Raw genomic sequence first — 20,340 nt, forward strand, 5'->3', positions numbered from 1 at the left:
TTGCTGTACTATATCTGATGCTTTTATGTGTATCATAATATTCATGTGCCCTTTACCCTGTGCTACCTACAAGGTAAAAGGAGTTGACGCTGTGAAGTGGTGCTGCCTTCATGACAGGTAGTGGAACATGTCAAGCCGTGGCACATGCGCAACAAACTGCAGTACCGCTGTCACACTCAACTGCGAATTTTCGTAGATATACGTCTGTATAGGTGCCGCACATAGAAAAATGCGATTATAAATATCTGCGGCCATTTTTAGCATTACCAGGACATGACCAGGACACTGGCAGCTTTTTGTTGCATCAAAGAATACAAGTACAGTCGAATCTCATTAATTCTAACACGCTTAGTTCGAACTCATGATGAGGTCCCATCAAAGCTGTGTATTTCAATGGGCGAAAATGCCCGGTAATTCAAACGGGCAAGCACTTGCGACGGTTAATTCGAACATAACGTGCTCGGAAAATGCTCTCAGCACCTCGCCCAATCCCGTGGCGGCACCTCCGACGCAACGCTGCGCGAAAGAGAAAAAGAAGAAGAAAAAAGGCTGTGGTGGAATTTTTGCTTTCCCTCAAATACTGATCTGTGACGTGCCTTTGCCACGCTTCCCCCTTTTCTGCCCCTTCCACGAGGCACTCCACCGTGCTCCCGACCGAGCTGCAGAAATTAGGTGCCTTTTTTCCTCTTCTAACCACTACCACCACCACCCTGCCACGTAAGGACCCTTCTCCTTCCAATACCGTGCGCAAAGAGAGAGAGAGAAAAAAAAAAGCTGTCGCAGAGTGTGGCTCTCTCTCAGCCGCCTGTGCCACGCTTCTCTTTTTCTCATCCCTGCCACTTAACCCTTCTTCTTTCAACGACGCGCGCGAAGAGTGCAAAAAAAAAAAAAAAAGAGCTGCCGTGGAGTGTTGGTTTATCTCAAATGCCAATCTGCTTGTCTCGACATGGAGACGCTCCTCCTTTCTTGTCACGTGCTGGCCATGCTGCGGCTTTGGCGCAGAGGGTAGTAGCGGCACGGCCGCTGGATTAGGCACTGCGCCTTGCTCCCGACCGGGTTGCAGAAATTAGGCGCCTTTCTCCTCTCCTAACCACTACCACCACCGCTGGATGAAAGAGTGCTCTTTCTTCATCCAGCGGCTGTGGTAGCGGAGATGCAGTCGTCACTTTAAAGAGTGCCGGTGGTAGACATTGCTGGGCGCAACTTCTATTGCCAGGAGAATGCTAAAGCCGAAGTAGACATGTTTTGCGAGCTGCGTGCGAAATTGATTGACTCGCTGCAAGGCAAACGTGTGCAGACGCACATCACCAATTACTTCAACTCTTTTAGTCGAGGCTTATCGCAAGGGTGTCCAACACTGACGTAGCTCTATAGGAAGGGCGATGAAAGTTCTAGTGACTTCACACCATATCTCTAGTCAGTTGAGTGACCTCCGGACTTCCGTCTTGTACATAACCAGCAAAGCATCGTGGCTGCTGCAGATAGCGGTGAGTTTGTTTTTCAGGTGCTTGTGTGGAACATGTTTGCGAAAGCTGACCATACTGAGCATGACACGTGTGAAGCTTTGTGATTACGTGACTTAAGTTGGTTACTCTCCTATGTACCAACCCAACTCAGTCCCGACAACCAGGAATTGAAAATTGTTCATATCAAAAAGGTGACAAATTATATAAAGTGAATAAATGAATCTTGGTGCGTGTATCGTGCTTATTGGAGCTATAATTAAAGCTTGCAGCAAAGAGTGCGCAAGCCACAAGTTGTGTGGAACGACCTCTTTAAGGCCTGACTACACATCTGCTTTAAAGCCCATCGACATATAACTTTCCGACATAGCATCGTGCCCTCTCCCTATGAAGACTGTGGGAGAGGGTGTGCGATGTTATTAAAACTATGCTGTTTTTTATAATTGTAATATCTATATATTTATTGCAAGTGCAATAAAATTGATCATTTTTAAAAATTTTTAAGTCAGGAATTTCCACTTTGAGTCCTTGAAAAACTTCCAACAGGTCCTGGAAAGTCCTTGAATATTCTTGAACTTTCGCTTTGGAAACTTGTACAAACCATGCTAGTGTCATTAGTCGATCCTATGATATCGTCACGAGCGGATAGGTGCGCACCTGCACTTCAAAAAGCACATGCCGTTCCAAACTGCTTCAACCACGTCTTGCAACCACACCTAAATTGAATGAGGAGGAGCTTAGAGTTTGAGGAAGACATCACCTCAGCTTCAAGTGTTATGGCGACAACATTTTTAGTCAGCCGGTAAGGTCTGCAGCCGTTCATGGGTTTTTGTTTTGTTTAGGGCCTCAAGTTGTCTCCTCTGCTGCAAGTGCATAGCTGCTGTCCTTTGTGCACAATCTCATAGCTACTCTGGTTACATGCGAGGTTCACACGTCGCTGGGGTGTAGTGTGCTGGCGCTGGCAGCAAAGCTTCTCACAACAAAAAGGCCCCAGAAGGCTTCTTGGCCCTGACTACACAGCAGTGCAAAACGTTTTAGAACTGTGTGCAGTCTTGTTCTTTTTTTAATGCAATTTGCAAACAAAAACGCAAAAAAATTTGCTTGGATGCATATACAATAGACTCTCAGTAAATGGAAATTTCTTAAGGGGGGACGCGGCCCTTGAAAACCGAAAAATCGCGAAAAAGTCGGTTTTTGAAAAACCACATTTTTGGGTTGTATGTCTCATAAACTACCTATTCTGTAATTATCAGCACCTAATTCAACCGCAAAGTGCAAAAAAAATACTATTTTCGGGGCCGCCGCGGCGTCCAAAACAGGCGCAAATCCCGAAATCAAACCAAACTTCGCGCGCGCGCCATTCCCGGACCATGCGGTCGTCCCGCGCCATCTTGGTGTTGTTTTGACCGTGAATTCTTTCTCTCTCGTTCGCCGCCTTGCAAAATGGCATCGGCAGCACAGTTGAGACGCTATTGGCGTTTTCCCGCGATGCGATGCGGAGCGCTGATTGGCTAGAGCAGCGCATTCATATCTCGCGGGAGAAAACGTGCCCGCCATTGGCTGCTGTGCAGCAGTGGGGGCGGTCGCTCCTCTCAATGGCGCGTCCAGCGCGCTCGCTTCGTTGTTGCTCTCGGCTCCGTCCGCCTCGACAGACGTCTGCTTACGAGCCGCTCTTCGCCTTGTGCTATCTTTTCGATCATTTTCTCTTGTTTTTTTTTTTTTTCTTTTTGCACTAGTTCTGTGCCTTTCGTCTTTGTTGTTGCGGGCGATGCCGGCAACGAAGCCGAAGTCAATGCGGAAGTCCGGTGCGCGGAGGCGCGCTATGCGGCTTGTACGATCATCGAAATTCCGCTATTCTGCTACGGGTGCCGACTGCGTAGATGCTTGCAGCGACGGAACTGTATTGTCGGCTGTCGCCAGTCGAGAATCCGACACATTGAGTGTGGCTGGAGCCGCAAATGCACCGAGTGTTTCCGAGATCGCCGGGCTCGACACGTGCTCTGAATCGATGCCATCCAGTGTGACACCGAGTGCTTCTGATATCGCCGGACCCAGCACTTCGTCTGAATCGGTGCCACCGAGCGTGACACCGAGTGCTTCTGATATTGCCGGACCCAGCACTACGTCTGAATCGGTGCCGCCATCGAGCGTGAGTGGACCGTCGCTTCATCTGCGGACGCGTTTCCTAACGAAGGAAGAAATCGATGCGAATGCGAAACGTCGTGACGCCATTCGCGCTGAACTCGAGTCTACGCCGGCGACGCAGAAGAAATTTCAACTGATGCAGCCGGCTCTTGCACCTGCAGTGACAAGTGAGGGCGAACATTTTTCGCTCGTTCAAATGAACATCTTTAACGTCGTGCTCAGCCGCACAGTGTGCAAAGAATGTTTGAAAGGTGCTATGACTGTCCGAGAGAGCACCAAGCTTGGACTTGCAACAAAACTTGAAGTCGTGTGTGCCTCTTGTGGCACCGTCAATAAATTATGGACATCACCCCGCAAAAAGGACACGCAGGCCTTTGATGTAAATGTCCGCGCCATAATGGCTATAAAGCAAATAGGCAAGGGGCAAACAGCTTGCTCTTAATGACTTTTGGGCTGCCATGAACGTCTCTTACAGAGGTCTTCACCACAAGACGTTTCAAAAGCACTTGAAAGAGACGTTCAGAAAGCCAGAGGCCACCGCTTTGGAGAAGTTTTATGCTGATTCTGCCACAGCAGTGATCAAAACATCTAAAGAAATGGACCCCAGCTTCTGCAAGGACATCACCGTAGTGTACGATGGCACATGGCATAAGCGGGGTCACACATCACACATCGGAGTGGGATCGGTAATTGACTTCTTTACAGGTCTCATCTTGGATGCTGTAGTTCTTTCAAACCACTGCCTTGGATGCCAAACAGGGCCCAAACCTGGAGATGCAGCATACGAAAGCTGGCAGAAGCACCACATTTGCCAGAAAAACACAGACGCAAAATCGGGAAGCATGGAAGTGGAGGCAGGCTTGACTCTCTTTGGGCGGTCTGTATCCAAGCATGGGCAGCGGTACACCACTCTTGTGTCCGACGGAGACAGCCGTACCTTCGCTGCCCTCACAGAAGAGAATGTGTATGGGCTAGTGCCAATTGTAAAAGAAGAATGTCTGAACCATGTTCAGAAAAGGATTGGAAGTGCTCTTCGAAACATTGTGCAGAAAAGTGATAAGCCACTGAGTGGGAAGGGGAAGCTGACTAAAGCCCTCATTGAAAAGCTGACAGGATATTATGATTGGGCCCTGAGAAACAATTCAACTGACCTAACAGCCATGCAGCGTGCAGTGATGGCAACATATCACCACGTCACATCGACTGACCAGGACCCTCTCCATGAACTTTGCCCAGAGGGGGCTCAATCGTGGTGCCGCCATAGAGCTGCAGAGGCAAAGCGTGAGCCACAGCCAAAACATAAACACAGCCTACCGGACTATGTCGCTGCAGCTATGCTGCCCATCTACGAAAGACTGTCACAAAAGCCGCTTCTTCAGCGATGCCTGGCAGCGAAGACGCAAAATGCATCAGAATCATTCCACTCCATTCTGTGGTCTCTGATGCCGAAGGAACAACACTCATCCTTGATCGCGGTAGAAACAGCACTGCATGAAGCAGTGCTGCGCTACAATGCCGGCTGCTGCAAAGCAACCCAAGTGATATCGGACTCCATTGGACTTCAACCAGGTCATCTGGCCATCCAGCTAGCTCGTGAAAAAGACGCTTTACGCCTAAAAAAGAAATCTAAAAGACACCAAGAGAAGATGGAGGCCAGGCAAAAGAAGAAAAGAGTGCGCCAGAACAGCTTTTTGAAGAAAACGTGTTTTGAACTTTCTCGGCCTGTTTTCTCAGAACGGCTTTTTTTGCTAGTTGTGGTGCTGAGGAAAGCAAGAACTCGAAAACCGTTCATCAGATTTGTGTGCCGTTTTTTTTTTTATTCTGTTCCTGAATGACCTTGCAAGGGCGTAACAAGCTCCTTTTTTTGAAAATTGGTGCTGTTAATTTATAATAAACAATTAATTTTTGATAAATGTGGTCATTACTGGTTACATCAAATTCAAAGTTGCGTGAAAATTTTTTTTGGGGGGGGGGGGGGGGGGGGTTAAAAAAAAACGGCTTTGTAGCGCCCTGGGATAGCTATCAAGGAATGACCACAATGAATTTCAGCTTTCTACTATGTCCTGGGATTTCTAACGACTCTTCCTCAGGCACCCATGTGAAGCACCCACTTAAACCTCAATAACTCTGGAACTAAGAAACACAGCTTCGTGAAACTTAGCAGTTGGGCTAGTTTTATTGTAGTGAACAACCCCTGAAAGTTTCATCCAGATATCTTAAAAAATAAAAAAAGTTCGGTCTCCAGGGTAGCCTCCCCCCTTAAACAGAACTACTGCTTAAACTGAACTATTGCCTCGGCAATCCTTGGTTTTGGGCTTGTAACGTATTTCCTCGAATGTAATGCTACCACGATCGTAACGCGAGGGGTGACTTTTCAGTGCCGAAAAAATAAAAATAAAACATGAATGTAATGTGAGTAAAGGGCGGAAAAAGTACCTTTATTTGCTGCACATGGTAGTGGCAAAGACATCCCAGTTTCTAGATATGAAGTGAGTTTTCTTCATTTGTTACTTTCATCGCCATCATCGCCGGTGGTCGAGCTTTCTTTGTCACTTTCTTCCTCCCAGGTGAGGTCATCCTTCGTGGCATCCATATACAGTAAAAGCTCGTTTATCCGGACCTCGTTAACTCGGAAATTCCGTTAACTCGGGCTCGCGGCGCGGTCGCGACAAAACTGTGTATATTTCAATGAGGTCAAATACTCAATAATTCGAAGAGATTTAGCCGCGCACCGGTTATCTCGGACAACTACGGAGAGGGCTATCGGGACTCCAGAGTCGCGCGATCTCGGCGGCTTGGAGGCTCAAGCACCGCTTGCCGTAACCGACGGCAGAACTGGAATGGCAGAACCAAAACCAAGTGAACTGCAGCAGAATATGACCATGATGATAGTGAATGAGGGGGAAGTGCCTAGGTGGCGCTAGTCACCACCCGGCGGAAGCACTTGGGCAACCACGCATCCAGTGTCTACTAACAGCTGCTCGCTACGCCCATGCTATGCCTACTGGTGTACTTCGTGTCTTGGTTCTTTGTGTTGTGACTTCGCGTGTTGCGGCTGTGTTTGTGCGTGTTGCCGCTACCGTTGCGCTTCATGGCGACCATCACAGGAGTTAAGCGGCCACAGCAGCTAGCAAATGATCTTGAAAGAAAGGTTGTGATATTGAAAGACGTGAACGCAGGTGTTTTTCGACAGGAGATAATGAAAAAGTTTGATGTTAAGAGAAGCACCTTGAGTGACTACGTGAAGAACAAAGAAAAATTTTTCGAGGCATTTGACAGCGGCAAATTCATCGGAAAACGAAAACGACTAAAGACGGCAGCACACACGAAGGTGGAAGACGCACCGCTGCGGTGGATAACAGACATGCGAAACAGCCAGCTTTCCTTGAGGGGACCGTTGATCTGTCAGCAAGCTGAAAGGTACGCACTGAGAATGAACATCGAATCTTTCAGTGCGTCTGAAGGCTGGTTTGCCCGCTTTAGAGAAAGGCATGGGTTGGTCTTTCGAAACGTGTGCGGGGAAAAAGTGGCAGTGGATGAACGGCGTATTGCTGACTGGAAAACAACTGAGCTTCCCCAGTACCTGGCCTGTTATGAACCTGCCAACGTCTTTAATGTTGATGAAACGGCTCTGTTTTTAAAAGCCTTGCCGGACAAATAGATCACGTTCAAGGGCAACCCATGTGTTGGAGGGAAGAGGAGCAAAGAAAGGATCACTGTGCTTTTCGCTTCAAATATGTTGGGCACCGAGCGCCTGCCACTGCTAGACAAACGCGGTAGCGAGTAGCGCTGAGGAGCGAACGACGAGGTTGTTACGGAGGAGGAGGGGACACGAAGTGAACGAACTAAGGGGGGGGGGGTGTAGGGAAGAAAAATATAATGAAAAAACAACAAACAGAGACCGCGGGACACTGCGCGGGCTCGCCGAGTAAGGGAGGAAGACAGTTGCCTCGGGGACCGATAAGCCTTTGCACCGGTGCCGACGTTGCTACAGCATACTACATTGCTAGCATGGCTACAGCCGCGCGCCGCTTAACGTGGCACGTGCGATCTCGTTCTTATCAACTGCATATGCGCTTAACAGTTTCCTGTCGGGAAAGACGTCGTCGTTATCACGCTTGCAACAAATAGAATAACGTTTGCAGGGGCTGCGGGCGTTTTGGGCATAGCAGGCGCCATATGAGCTTTAGAATAACGTTTGCTCTCCCTAGGAAAAATTCTCCCTAGCAAAACCTAAATGTACAGAAGCTACTCACAGCACTTTGCGGGCCTCGTGGGTCGCGATCGCCGCACGCTATTTCGGATTTTCTGTGTGCTGGCCGCAAATGCGGGCGGCGACTCGCGTTACGACGCGTGCGCAGTTGCACTGACCACATCGCAAGGGCTCGCGGTGCGCTATTTTAAAGCTCCATAGTGTTGGGTTCGCTTCCTCGTCCGTAAATTTAAAACCTTTTACGGTTTTATGACGCGAGCTTTCACTTTTGCTGCCAGTACGCTGTCGTACGTAAAAGCGTGGCGAGTTGTCGACCATCATTGCTGATCTCCCGGCTGCGAACGTGAACTTCATATCATGCAAGCGATTTTAGGTTCATGCTAGTGCGATCTTTTTGACGCTGAATCTTCATGTTTGGACATGCTTTTTGCGACAACATACCAAATGGCAAGCTAGGCTTCGATCGGTAGCAGTCGCGTGAATCTATGTTGCGGTTTGGTACCGAATCTGCGAAACTCTTTGCAGTGGCCGCACTTGACGAGAAGGAATACATATGGTGTAGTCCACAAATACTAGTTCGCGATTCTATTGCGATATGTTAAATAGGTTGGACGCTCGTGAAATCGAATGGTTGGCATCTTGCAACGCGTCAAATTCTGGACGTGATTCGACATAGTTTTTGTGTAATGCGTATCATCGAGGCGGCCTGTTCTGGTTGTCGCGGAATTTCCTCAATGGTGCTTTTATCCCCCCTTTCGCGTTCATTTCATTCACAACGTGTGTCTTTGGGCGTCAGATTCTTTTAACATTCAGAAATTTAAATGTTAGCAAGCACGCATTGCATGTTTCGATTCTCAGACACGCGAAGCTGCATCGTCAATACGTTTTGCACAAGTGTGGCCCTTGAAAAAGGTTGTTTTGATTATAGTGCGGTATCACTTATACTGCCGATATTCAGACTCCCGCGACTTATGTTATAAGCAATCTATACTGTAGTTCGATATGCAGCACCTCTTAAACGCACGAACTGTCGTGTCAGCGGGCAGGCAGTACCAAGCTGCGGACACCAACTCGGCAATCTTCGCGACGCTAGGTCGCTTTATTTTACCCGTAAGTGTCAAAGCCAGATTTTCTCGCATTCATTTTCCGTACAGTCCGCATTCTGTCCTCAAATGGTTTGTTCAGGCAGACGTCTAATGGCTGCAGCACGGACGTCATACCTTCGGGAATAACGGCGAGCTGCATCTGAGTTTCCCGCATCAGCTTCTTCACTTCGGGTGTCAGGTGACCGTGTAATGAGTCAAGAACTAAAATGGAGGCGAGATGGAGGAGCGCACATGGTCGTCGGCACCACTCAGTCTTGACCCAGTCAAGCATAAGCGGAGTGTCCATCCAACCTTTTTCTTGGCAGCGGACAATCACATCCCTGGGAAACTGCTCCTTCGGGATGGTTTTGTGCCAGAAAATTATGTATGGCGGCAGCTTGCGCGCATCCTCCAAGCAGGCTAGCATCACGGTTAGCCGCGTCTTCTCGTTGCGTGTTGTCCTTATGCGAACTTGGGGGGGCACCTGTTTTGCTGACAGTCCTTGATACAGGCATGTCCAAGAAAACGGGAGTCTGGTCTGCCTTGCCATTGTGCCCCAATGGCATTTGCGATGAGCGGCGCAGGTTGAGCACATAGCGCTGAAACTCCACTAGCTTCGTTTCGCAATCTGCTTCTGCTTTATCGTCGTTGTTCGCGGGAGGGAAAATTTCTTTCTTCGCATGAACTTTTGTGCCCATCCACGTGAATCCTTGAAGTTCTCCCGCGGGATTCTCATCTCTCAAACTACGTCAGGGGCTTTCCACTGAATCAGGTCAACACTGACCCCCAATAGGTGATTGCGCTGCTCAATCACAAACTCAGCCACTTTTTTTTTTTCGAGTTTTGTGTGACGGCCACAACGAGGTCCATGGAAGCCTTTTCGGTTGGCCTCACTCTTGAAGAGCGCTTCACGCTGGAGCCTCCACCCATGGATAGTAGATTCCGCCACATCTAGCCGTTGAGCCGCGGCTGAGTTCCCGATTTCCTCAGCCATCAGTAATGCACTTCTCTTGAAGCCCGATTTCCTCAGCCATCAGTAATGCACTTCTCTTAAAGCGGGCTTCGTACTGAAATCATCGCGCTGCCATTTGCTCGAGCCGAAGTCGCGGAAGCACAAAGGAAATGAACTGCCCGCAAAACACGTCGCCATGTGCACGTCGCAAACAATAGGATTGGATCGGATTCAATTCGATTTCGCCAGTGTGCATATGTTGCCAACACAATGTTGAAAGATTGCTAGGTTTGGCGTAGCCATTTTAAGGAACCAATCGGGCGGCACTGCCAAGGCACGATTTGAGGTGCTTCGATTATATCGTGGACCCCCGAATCACTTCAGAAAAATTTTGAAAAATACTCGTGTTTCATACGAGTAAATACGTTATCCTGCGCTCATGTTTACCTCTCCCTAAACGGAACTCTTGTTAAGCGGAACATGTTTTCCTGGTCCCTTCAGGTTCTGTTTACTGAGAGTCTACTGTATTGAAATGCCAGCCTATGCGGAGTGAGGTAATTCATGGACAGAGGTGACACTGGACGAAATAGCGAAGCTCATGGAACGTCTGATTTATAGAGGGATTGTGCACATCACGGGCATCCATTTATATTGGAACACCTGCAGGCTTGTTTAAAAAAAAAATACTGAAAAAAGTGTACGAGTTCACTTGTGTCTCACGAAAAACCAAGCAATGCTTACCGTATGGCACGAGCAATGAAGCAGCACCTCGGTTCCAGTTTTGTTTTTCTATGTGAATCAAAAAATTTTGTACAATATTTATTACTTCTTATTCTGTTCCTGGGTCATTTATGTTTATAATATAAATTTAGAATTTTCTTTATTCAATATGTCTATAATATAAATTTAGAATTTTCTTTGTTTTGAATATTTTTGTATACAGTTAAACCTGGATATAACGAAATTGATAAATTCCCAGAAAAATTTATTATAAAGAGGATTTCGTTATATGCAGGTTCAGTACGAAAATTCGTAAAATAAACGCACAAATGAAACAAAAGGGGGACAAATGAAACAAAAGGCAGAGCTAACCCACAACACCTAATTTAGAGTAAGAAAATGCGTTATTATTGTAATAGCAATTATATGGACACTCTCGGTGGGTTTTGCCATCGCCGCTATGTTCCGTAACAAGTCCAAACTGATGACATGCCCCTGCGCATTGTAACTTTTTTGAGCGGGTAAAAGAGCGTGAGCGCTGCTGAAGCAGAGATCAAATGAGTCGGCCCATCCCTATCGCCTGGAAGGTGCATAACATTTCCCACATGATTGAACTGCCGTCGAATGTTCAAACAGAAAGTACACCACGTCTTGAACAAGCATGAAACATTGGGGAAGGGGGGGTGGGGATTGCTCGAGTAGCTATAATGAACTTGGATTTTAAGGGCAGATTTCTCGAGTAGCTATAATGAACTTGGATTTTAAGGGCAGTTGCTATCGCTGCCACACTTGCAATCTTGGCGACTGTCAGTGCGGTTTCAGTGCGAAGGGATTGTGGGAAAAGAGCACTTCTCCCTGGGGTGGCCATATTTGTTCACACCAGCGTTATGTTGGAGTTCGGCGATATCGAATCCAAATAAAACAGTTGGCTGCCTGCCAATTCTTATAACATTACAATTCCTTGCTATTGCGTTCATTGCATTGCATTGAACTTGTCGTCGTGTTGATATAACTAATCGGCTAATCGCCAAAGCTGCCAGCTTGCGAGCTCACGGCACGGTGCATCACGGAAGCTCGTGACGAGTCGACCTCCGAAGATACGTAGACTCCGTTGTCACCGTGGTCTCGGGGAGTTTCCATCAGCGCCTAATGAGAGATCCCCTCAGTGGTGACGACACGGTTGTTCAAAATTAAGAAACGTCAGTTTCGCCGCAAGGGCGAAGCAATGAATGCGATAAGAACAACTTGGAATGTAGCGCTGAGAATGGCAAGCAGATCAAAACGTGTAGCATGCTGCTCACACACTAATGACACACGAAAACAACATACACAGGACGAGAGCGAACTAACAACATTTACCGCTCGACATTTAACGCGCTGCTCAAACAAAAACGATTAAGGAAACGTAATCACAGAAACAGATATGAGTGCAAACTGAAAAGTGCCCCAGTTGTTACTTCGCTGTGTTTGAAAAGTGCACTCTTTTCCCAAACGGATCCTGTTCAGGGAGCGAAGTGATCTTTGTGCGTCCGGTAAACGCAATCGTGCCGGTCAAAGTCGAAGGCGCGTGATTCTCACCACCCAAGGATAAGCGGGCACAAGCACCGTTTGTTCTTGCTTCCGTTCATACTCGTGTCAAACAGACAGACAGACAGAAGACGGACGAATGATTCATGGTTTGCTGATAAAAAGTATGATTCGCGCAAGGCAGCGGTGGCTCGCGCTCGAAGATGGAATCCCAATGTGCAAGCGCGCGAGTAAATAAGAATGACGTCGCATGAAGACACCATTCGCGCAGTGAAACGATGCACGCGCACCTGGCGTCGAAAATGAAGACTGAACGACACGGACACAGATGCGGATACGGTGAAAAACTATTTGGTGAAATGCGCTCCATATGCAGTGCGGCCCCACATATGTGACGCTTACTAAAAGCGTGGCACTGCCAACTGCGCAAGAGTAGTTTTTTTTGTTTTTTTTTTTTTTTTCATTTTGGTTTTGAGGGGGGGGGGGGACACACACCTGTGCATGCGATCGCGGCGGCAAAGTCGGCTTGTGGGGTGCAGGCCCACCTCACGCGGACGCGGCCCGCATGCCCTCCGCCACCGCTTCGTGCTTAGTCAGCGGTGGGGCAGCCACGCAAGATCCATGCTCGTGCCAAAATGTGAATCAACATCTTGGATTGTCCGTGAGAAAAATTCGTTATATCAAGGTTGTCTCCCGCTGTTACTTTGTTACGTAGAGGTCGCAAATACTTGTGCTTTTATGAAGCGACGGCGGGGAATAGAAAAACTTCGTTATATCGAGGAATTTGCTATATAGAGGTTCGTTATAAGCAGGTTTAACTGTATAAGTGTTTTTTATTGCACTGTTTACCAGCTGCCAATCAGAAGTTACACACTTTTAACATTTTTATTCATTCCAGAATTTCCTAATTCCTTTAAAACATATTTTTTGGAAAGAGCATTTCACTGTGGTAAATTTGGTGTGCTGCAATGTGTGCTGGATGAAGGCAAGAAATGTACACTTCAGCCCTTGTTGTTCTTTGTCAGACACAATATTAATGAGATCTAACAGAAAATCATGCCTAGGAAAGTATAGGGGATGTTATATGAAGTAATTGTAATGTAAATGTGAAGAAAAGAAAGTGGAATGAAAAGATGACTTATCGTCGGCAGGGACAGAACGTGCGACTTTCGAATAATGCGTACGATGCTCTACCAACTGAGCTACGTACTATAGTGGCTGTTGTGTCACGCCATTTTGTTGGAAGTTTGGGTGCTAAGTGGACGTCACTTAGCGGTCAAAGCATTTTTTTCTGTTTATATTTATTAAAAAGAGCTGACAACCCCTCCACTGACGCGTGAGGCCTTTTTACGTGTTAAGTGACACCTGTGAATTCAACCACATTTGCAATGAACTTGTGCCGCTCCACTGAGACACGGTACTGCCACATTGAACTAATTATCCCTGGCTTTTCCATCGCATGTCGGGCTGTTTTTAGTCCAATGTATGCACGTGTTTGTCCGTTTTTCTTGCATGCTTCACTCCGGCCGCAATTAAGAGAGGTTGTTTACAGCAACGATGAGCACGCTTTCTCTTTTTTTACTACTTTCTACTTCTTTATTTTTTCAAATACATTTGGAGTGATTTTCAGGGCTAAAAGCTGTAGTCTGCAGCTTGACAGCTCTTTGAAACATGTATGTGAGTTGTATCTCTAATGGTTAAAAATGACTGCGTACAGGATGAAATTAAAAAAGAGAGAGAGAGGTCTTGCTGATGAATAACCCCATCGGATGGTACTCCCTGAGAGTGGTGGTGTGCATTGTAAAGGTGTTAATACCACCTGGAAACATTAATTCTGGGGGGTACCCCAAGCTTCTTGCAATCCCTTGTACTGCAAGCCACATCAATGAATATTGTGAAGAATGCAGCTGCTTACGCTCGCAAGCGGTTTGCCCTGGAACTAAATCTCTCTGGTCCAAATTAGTCCTGCACTATTTTTTGAGTCAGTGGAAGAACATGTTTAGTAATAGAAACTGAGAAACTTCAACTTCTTAGCAAATAACCTTTTTTTTCTAAGAAATCTGCATGAATTCTCTTGTGGGGAGTGCTACAAGCAGGTTGCTGTCAATTTCTCTTCCTCTCTAGTGTGGCTTGCTTTATTCTGGGATTTGCCTATCGTGGCTGAATTTAGTTCGGTGCTTTCTCAGTGTTCAGTCTGCAGTGATTTATCAATAGAGAAGACGGTCGTACAACCTTCATTATGCACTGTACATACATGTATGTATATTAGCTGTGTAATAGTGTATTGCTGTGCTCTGTATTGCAAGTCCCGTTCAGGAAAACATCCAGTGTTTTTTTTTTTTTTTTTTTTTTCACCAATTCCCAAGCCATGCTGAGCTGTTTGCTAAATGACAAAAGAATATTGCGAGAGACAAGCTCATCATCAATGACAAGTCTGTATCGACTGTCATATGCAGCAGACACTTCAGCGATGAAGAGTATTTGCGTGCGTGCCGCATCGGAAAGCTTCCTCCTGGCTTAGCGCTTACTCTCATCAAGGACTACCCTTCATACTTGATTCTAAGTGCAAAAAAGCCTCGCAACGATCCTGCTTCACAAGCTTCTCTGCCTCATACATCAAGAAGCCGAAAAATGGGGACCAACAAACCGGATCTGGATGTTGCAACTTCACAAGATGCTTTCACTAAACAACAAGCAGTAAGTGTTTTCACGCAAACAATGAACAGTGACGCTCATCGTGTTGGCCGATACCACGCTCGAACTCGTGTGCCGACATTGCGCTCACTGCACGGAGCAGCAGAGGAGGGTCAGGGTCGCAGCGGCCCCCTTCAAATCGGCGGCGAAAGGAATGTACTACTCCCGATGCGAAGGCCCTAAGAAGCGAGCACGCACGTGCAGTCTAGTTCAACTGTGGTCCGATGCGGCTGTTGGCACGAGCAGCCGTATGGCAAATCGCATCCAAATTCGCATCATGTGAGTCCTGCTTGATACGTTGTACCGCTCTCACTCTGCGTGGTTTAAACACTTGCAGCCCAGCAGATAGCTACAGGTGAGTGTGATAAGGTTGTCGGCAATGAGTCAAAATGGCACGTTCATCGCCACCAGCCATCTCGCCTTCACGCTTAAAGTATGATTATCTGTTAAGGCACCGCTGTAACAGCACGGAAGTCGCTTGATGACTGGTCTCTGCCGTTACCGAAAGGTGGAAAACCTTTTGCAGCACATCCTGGTGTCAGCTAGTTGAACATTGCAGTGAACTTCTATGCCACAAAAAGTTATCGTTTTTTGCATTGATAGCTTCTTGCATTCGAAGGTATTGTTTTCTTAATCGTTGGTGGTCGTAGGTGCCAAGTAAGGCGTCAGAAACGCTTGTCGTGCGAAAGCAGCTTTCTTGTTTCTTTTCTATTTTCCTCACTTCTACTTTGCTGAGAAAAAAACACCTGGAAAGTGAGGAACTTCGCTCGCAGCGCTTGAAATCTGTTTGCGATGCTCGTCTTGGTCTGCGATATCTTGGTCACGAGTAAACATGCAGCAGGGCATGCCCGAGTGTGTGCCTATCGCATGCCTTGGAATGCCCGTCATTTTTAACCTGTTTTTCGCTTTGTATGCGACATATGTATGCGCCGTGACCTTGTCGTGTTTGTTTGGTGTAAAAGTAGGAGGCTTTGAAAAATGTTCGCTATGTGGATGCTGCTTCAAAGGGGCATTGCCATCATCATCACTAGCCTGACATCGCCCACTGCATGGCATAAACCTCTCCGATGATATGCCAATCAATCCGGTCTGGTGCTTTCTGCGGCCACGTTATACCTGCGAACTTTTAAACTCACTGGCCCACCAGAATTTTTGTCTCCCCCTCGTGCGTTTACCTTCTCTGGAAATCCAGCCAGTTACAAATAATGACCAGCAGTTATCCTGCCTACGTGCTATGTGCTTGGGTCATGTACATTTTTTCTTCTTGATTTCAACTATGATTTCCTTAAGAGGGCTGACTGGTCTTTAGGACCATAAAGTGACAAAAAATTAATTTTTAAAAATTTACATATTTGGTTTCTGCAAGTATTTTACTATCTCTCTGCAAATTCTGACACACCAGGAAGTGGTAATTTTTTTGTAATGTCATTCTAACTGCCCAGATTCTTGGTGTTGTTAACATGCAAAACCTGCAAAAAAATGGGGAACTGACTTGAAGGCTTCTTTATAATTTGCCAAGACTTATGTTAGAAGCTCTGCAATGAATTTATGAGCACATTCATGAGGTATGCAAAATATGCGCACCATGATTGTCGCTTTTTGAAAAAGCTGTGTGCTCTCAGTTTTTTCCATTTTTCTCAAAAAATTAAATTTACGACTGTTCAATTTCAAGGCCTCAATATCTCTGTAGCTAGGGCAGGTACAACAAGGTACGACTTTTCTTGGCGGTGTCCCCCTCTCCATCATCCTACTTCCCACCGTTCTTGTTGCTGTTGTGTTTTCACATATAAACTTGGTAAGGTCACCAACAGCCACCCCTAAAGAAGGGGCCGATTGGTCTTGACCTTCTGGTAAGATTATAGTTCCTGATTTTAAGTTTGCAAACTTTGCACTAAAGTGGCTGGAGCGTTTATTTTAGTCAGATGAATTCTCACCCACTCAGACAGATCTCTGTTGAATATGTTCACCTGCACGCTTAAAGGGACATCAGAGATGAACATCGAGCTAGTTTAGATTGACAAACTGCGAACTCTGATGTCATGTTTTACTATCATAAGTTCATTATTATCGCAAAAAATTAAGTTAGAAGTTTCAATATTAAATTTCGAGTCAGAATCTCCACACATGACTTACGAAATTTAGAAATTCATTTTCAGTATTTTCATGACATCGGCTCAGTGAAGTTTTCTGAATCTTCTAAGCTAAGTCTCTGGCACTCACAAATCACAATGTAATTGATTTTTATCGATCGGGAGCTACGTATAATCTAGTAGACAGCTTTGAAATTACTTGTGTCACCGTGTTTCGAGTGGGAATCTCAAGGTGGCTTCGCCACCAGCATTTTTTTTTTTGTGTGTTTTCTCGTTTAATGAACGTCATGTCATAGAAAGAGTGGTGTTTTTGGTATTGTAAAATTGTACTTTACTATTACGTAAAACATCATTTTGATCTTTAGTGTCCCAGTGATTTCACTCCTGAATCAACTGCGCCAAATCAGATTCACTGCGCCATCCTGATATCAATGGAAATTACACCTAGGTTGGATTTGGGGGCATTTATCACCGGCAATAGCCGCACAGGCGCACCAAAACATGTGCGTCTTGTTCTCGGGGCCACTAAAGTCACGATCCTATGCTTAAAATTATTTCGCTGAATAAACATCGGTCACACGTGTGTCCTAAAGTAATCCACGATGCTGTGTTTTGTGCCGACGTATCTTCTGCTGTACAAGCCTGCTTAACGGTGAAGCGAGCTCTCCGCAGGGGCTCGTGACGTCTAGACACTCAGCGTTCGATTTTGCAATCTTCAGGCAGCTTCAGGTTGTCTCGAGTTCCCCCACATGTGACCACGACGTTGTTTTCTGTCCTGACCAGAACTAGCTGGCTGACCCTCTGGCTAGCTCTGGCTACCAGAGAGCTGCTAGAAGGCTGAAAATCAAAGATCCCGTCTTTTGAAACATGTGCATGTTGCAGTTAACAGGCAATAGTTCACCACATTGTTCCCAGAAGGAAGCTTCACGGGAAACATAAGAAAAGTGATGAACAGTAGCTTCTAACACTCGCCGCCACTCGTAATCACTCCATCCCGCATGGCGGAACAGGCTTTAGAAGATAACGCCACGCATAATGACAAGGTAAGGCGCAGTCCCCAAGTGCCTGCATTGCAATCCATTGAGTCCTCACAAAGATGGCGATGAGCGCGTATAGTATCTTTTCGGCATCTGCTAGCCTGAAACCTGCCCAAAACCTTCCTGAGAGCTGTTCATGTGAAAACTACGGTTTGTTGGTGGACACCGTCTGTACCAGGAATACTACTGATAGCTCAGTTGAAGGGTTGTGGAGCACGTTATTAGAGCAATTTTCACTAATAACTGCATGCGTGCTGCCAGGATATCTGTCACGTCTACTTCTTGACATTGCGGTCTCGTTTTCTGCGCTTCACTTCCATAGAAGAACAAGTGAACGGTGGGAGCGCGTTGATACTTTACATTTAATATACCTTATTTGCGAATATCCATTCGGAAGTTCATTTTCTTAATTCCTTCCACTAGCACATCCGCGTTTGTAATCGCTGTTGCGGTAAAAGCCCCTAAAACACTCTGCCCTTTCGAACTCAAGTTTGCTAGGATCTGAATTCAAAATTTTTTAGTGCTTTTTTATTGCGATAGCAATTATATGGACATTCTCAACTGGTTTTTGGCACCACCGCTAACGTGGCGTTAACCACTGAGCCACGGAGGGGCATGTCCTTCAAGGTTTAAACAGCAAGCTATTTATATCTACCACTTACCTCTGGTGACGGGCATTTCGGGGGGAACTATCCTGGGTTCAGCATTACCAGCAAGATAGCGCAATGAGCGCGTGACGCCACATTGTCATGAGGCGGCAGCGCGCGCTCTCATTTCCCACGTGTACTTTGCCCCGCGAAGAGGAGGGGGTGGACATTCACTCGCGCACCCTTATCTTACGGTGGGGAGGATTGGTCGCCTTGGCTGGCCTTGGGCTTTCACCAGAATGATTCTGTTGTAGTTACCGGGCGCACAAAGGTCACTGCAATCATTGCAAAGTCTCCGTTTGCAAAAAGAGTGCACTTTTCAGACACAGCGAAATAACAGCAGAGACTCTTATTCACGTTCATCTGAACTTGTACGTTTTGTGTGTCATTTGTGCGTGAGAAATGCGAGGCACATTTAAATCTCCTGGCTATTCTTTGCGCGACATTCCAATTTGTTGCTATTTGTTGCGGTCATTGCTTCGCCTTTGTGGCAAAGCTGTGACTTTTTTTTTTAATGCAGGGGTGAGACAGCTGCGCATATTGCACATTTTTGATGCATTTCCGTTTTCTTGTGCCAAGCTGCTCCAAAAGCATAAAAATAGCGAAAATTGCGCCGAAATACTTCAAAACAGCCCTGAAAGCTAGAATTTTGATGCAAACCTCAGCTTCAGTGGCAAAAAAAAAGCCGAGTTGACTAATAAGAAGTGCCCCATTGTGTTTTTTTATTTTGCACCTTTCTGGTGATGAAGCTCCCATGCATGTCACTGCCCTAAAATCTCCTCTTAACTCTTGCAAATATGCATGATCCCGCAAAAATGTCCTGCCGTGCATCGAGCGTGCTGCTTCTACAAGCTAGGCTGTGTGTTTTGGTGCCTCTGTCGCCTAGCGAAAACCACTGTGCCTAGTGGCAAATGTAGTGGAGCTGACTCGCAGGTTCTTTGTTGTGCGTAGTGCATTGCTGCGGTCACTACAGTTTTCATGTCAACGCTGCTCCGTGTGGTCACCAACACGTGCGCGTTTGCCGTGAGCGAGTAACTGTAAATGTGGAGCCATTTCCCTGCATGTTACGCGTCTCCTGGATGCTCTGGCGCGTGCACGTTCTCAAAATGGATTCCGTGAGCGACAGAACGTGCGGAACCCATTTCCGGTTTATGCCCATTAGCTACTAATTTATTTAAAAATGTGAGTTCCTATTGCATTTAAAAGAGCCATTGCAGCCAAAATCTGCACATCGATGTCTGCAGATAGAGGTTTGGTTATTTGAGAAGCCGTGGCGACAGAATGCGTGTTCAAACCATTTTAAACGATATTAACGGGCACCTCGGCATTTTATTCGTGACTTGTGATGTGTAGGCAATCAGATGGCGCTGTTTTCATGAACTGTGATTTGCCACTGGTCTGTTTTGTTATCCAAACTCGCAACTAGTGCTTTAAGAGGCGTCGCTGCGTGCCGGCTCTGGTCTACACGAGCTTTTAGGCTTAGCTTTATGTTCGATCGGTGTTTCGATCGGCGGCCGTTTTGCTATGGGACTTTGTTTTTTTCCTTTCATTCTTCCTTTGCAATAAAACCGGCCTCTGTACGTTCGGTGCTTCGTTTACATGGACGAATTTCTAACCTGCGCCATGCGGTGTGACGGCTTTATGGCAGTCGTGGGGTGTGCAGCATTCACAGTTTGATGTATTATTGGGAGTTCTGCATTGAAGGTGATAACCTATGATATTGAAAGAAAATAGAACTGGTCAATGTGTGCTCTATTGATAACACAT

At 46.4% G+C, this 20,340-nt stretch overlaps 1 protein-coding gene across 3 annotated transcripts in view; it reads left to right on the forward strand.

Annotated features, from left to right (window-relative positions):
- The window catches only part of LOC119175661 (transcription elongation regulator 1), a 253,503-nt gene that overhangs the window by 130,320 nt on the left and 102,843 nt on the right, over positions 1–20,340 (forward strand). The gene's annotated exons all lie outside the window — the stretch shown is intronic.

The sequence above is a fragment of the Rhipicephalus microplus genome, chromosome X (genome assembly GCF_043290135.1).
Source record: "Rhipicephalus microplus isolate Deutch F79 chromosome X, USDA_Rmic, whole genome shotgun sequence".
Taxonomy (NCBI): domain Eukaryota; kingdom Metazoa; phylum Arthropoda; class Arachnida; order Ixodida; family Ixodidae; genus Rhipicephalus; species Rhipicephalus microplus.